We start from the raw sequence: 2,962 nt of genomic DNA, 5'->3' as shown, positions 1-2,962 counted from the left end.
CAATATACAGGGTGGTTGGTAATGGGTGGTACAAGCGGAAAGGGGGTGATTCTACGCGAAAAAATAAGTCGAAAATATAGAATACAATTTTTTTTTAATTTTTTTTTTTCTTTAATTTTTCCATCGAGACAACGATCTACAGTGAGATCCGTTATAACAAGATGTGCTAAAGTACGCACGTACCGAGCGAAAATTCAAAGTCGATTTTCTTGAAAACAAAGCCTCAAACGAAACATTTTTATCCTATATTTTCGACTTCTTTTTTCGCGTAGAATCACCCCCTTTCCGCTTGTACCACCAGTTACCAACCACCCTGTATAAGTAAACGTGTATGCGAGAATGATACAACGTATGGTGATAATCGTTTGATGCTAAAAAGATATTTTCTCGATGTATACGACTATACAGCTTATTAACACTTAGCCAACCGCGCTCGCACAGGCTAACCTATACGCTGTCCACCGTGCATTTTTCCAAGTAAGGAGGACTTATATTCGCTAATACTTGAAAAACAAAGAAGTCTAAAAATTATTTAAGTGGTCAATTATATTTTGCGGTAATGATTTTGTTTAACGATTTCACATATTGTTTATACAAAACATCAAATTAAAAGTATAAGGAGATATAGGTAAAATTAAAAACATTAAAGATGACTAAAGATAAATGAAACGACTTGAAAGTGAAGTTGAAAATTCATAATGCATTTTAATATTTTTTTACAGTGTGGTATTGTTCGACTATAACTTTACTTAGTCATAACTGATAGTGTAACTTTTTAATTAATTTTAAGAACACTAAATTGGTGTATTTTATTACATATTGCACTTTATAAAAGCGGAAAAAGAGTCGCAATTAATTGGAAACAATTCCAGGTAAACAATAACTGATAATTACAACAACAACAACAACAACAACAACAAAGAAGATGCGTCGCTAAAATCAAAAAGGGAGATCTCCCCGCGTTCGGTCACTCATCGATGTTCTCCACAGAGGAGAGATCCGATGGTTCGGATGGCTAAGTGTTAAGAAAAGTAAGAAGAGCCAACACCACACGGAGTTCCAAAGCGATCACCCGTTTAAGTACTAACCGTGCCCAGCGCTGCTTGACTTTCGTGATCAGACGAGACCGAGTACTTTCAACGCGGTGTGAGCGTTAGCTTTAGTGATCAGTTTTGTTATTTCATGTTATCGAATAGACACAATATTTAAGAAAACATACGTGTATGTATGAGGATAAATGGTATTTTTAGACGTGCATACAGATTTATAAAATTTTTCCTGGCTTCGTTTCCCAAACAATGAATTGTGAAGTTCCGTCATGTAGATACGCGTATACTTAAAAAGTAGCGGAGTCAAGTGGACCGAACTTCATAATTGATTTTCTGGAAAACCAAGTCTTGTGTCAAAAATTGTCACTTCATCCTCGACTTATTTTTGTATAGGAAATCAGGCCCTTTCGACCTGCACCATCATAATACTCTAATTTTCTCGCCTACTTCAATTTTGAAACTATTTAGTTTCACTGGATTGCGTATAACTACCAACAGCAAAATACCAACATTCACGGACGACACGGCTGTCGTGACAACGACCATATCCAAATCCACGTCATTCCATACTACCTGACTTGACCTTTGCACATGGCCCAACGTTACATTTTCCCCATTACGTAGGGCAATTAGGATCCGCCGCCCCTTGCCCCTCAACACCAACAAACGCAACCTATAAAAATCGCAAGCATTCCACCAAGAAGAGTCTTTTTTAGTTTTGAGTTCAGTCTTGTGTACAGTTTGGCCGTGATTTGAACTTCATTGTAATATTATACTTAATCATTTTCGCGAATAAAATTATAAATTATAAAAACAAAATTATAAAATTATAAAAACACGGTCAAGTTAAGTTACTCCTTTTTTATCATAAATTTTACGTGACACTGTACCAGTCAGGTGACACTGTAGAACGGCTTCTTTGATGTCTATTATAGTAACGCGGAAAGATCGCCGACATACAGACAATGTCGGCGATAAAGCGCAAATGCCGAGAAGCAGAAAGGGTCGGAAAACTTGAATAGGGCTTCGCGGCACTCGGCAACAAAACTTTCCAACGGTATCACCGAAGCGCAAATGCCGACAGGCCTAATGAGCTACCGATATCCGTACGGTTCTTCCGCCGAATATTTGGAAGAAGGCGTAGATGGTGTGACATCAATCACATCTCAACCTACATCAGAGACAAGACATCGACCCCCGACCTTCGGACACTTTTCTACATCATAACCTACACCGAGCCCCTCTCAACATCCTCAAACCAAAACGTATATAAACCGAGGCTTCACCCAGCTCGGGCAGTTCTTGTTCTAATTGCTATTCTTGTACAACACCCTTTTTACGGTTCAGTGTTATACTATTATTATAAGTGCCAAAATTATAATAAAGTTCGATAAAAGAAAATTAATAGTTGGGTTACGCGACTCAGCTTTCTTTTCTCTTCAAACCCAAGTATCAATTTTACGTGACAATGGCAACGGTGGCGGACGCGTAACGAACGTGTGCGTAGTAGGGATATTAACGGATGACAAAAAGAAACGAAACGGATCAAGAAAACAGTTGAGTTGTAACCGAGGGCAGAGAATCGTCAGTTGGAATCGAGAGTTGTACGTAAAAAGTCGAAAGCGAGCATTGTTAATAAATATACCGTTAAACACCACAGAGTATTTCTTCGGCACCGCAGCCGTTGATCCTCGGTTAGCCACCGAAGAGTCAAGAGTCGTCAATCGAGAGTCGTTATATCACACTCTGTCCCAACATTCTTAACCGCCACTCTGTTGAATTCACATAATAAACGTCTGAATTTTTCTTACCTTGCTCGTGAAACGTTTAAACCTAAGCGAAATCATTCGAACGACGCGAGGAAATGAACAGTGATTTCTTAATTTCACTACTCCCCGTGCCTTCGACGTAAC

General features: G+C 38.6%; 1 pseudogene; it reads right to left on the bottom strand.

Annotated features, from left to right (window-relative positions):
* Window positions 1-1,039: 1,039 nt before the first annotated feature.
* LOC117165477 (5S ribosomal RNA) lies at window positions 1,040-1,158 on the bottom strand (annotated as a pseudogene).
* Window positions 1,159-2,962: the final 1,804 nt, after the last annotated feature.

This window comes from Bombus vancouverensis, chromosome 17 (genome assembly GCF_051014615.1).
Source record: "Bombus vancouverensis nearcticus chromosome 17, iyBomVanc1_principal, whole genome shotgun sequence".
Taxonomy (NCBI): domain Eukaryota; kingdom Metazoa; phylum Arthropoda; class Insecta; order Hymenoptera; family Apidae; genus Bombus; species Bombus vancouverensis.
Note: the sequence above shows the minus strand (reverse complement) of the source record. Positions and strands in the feature narration are given on the sequence as shown.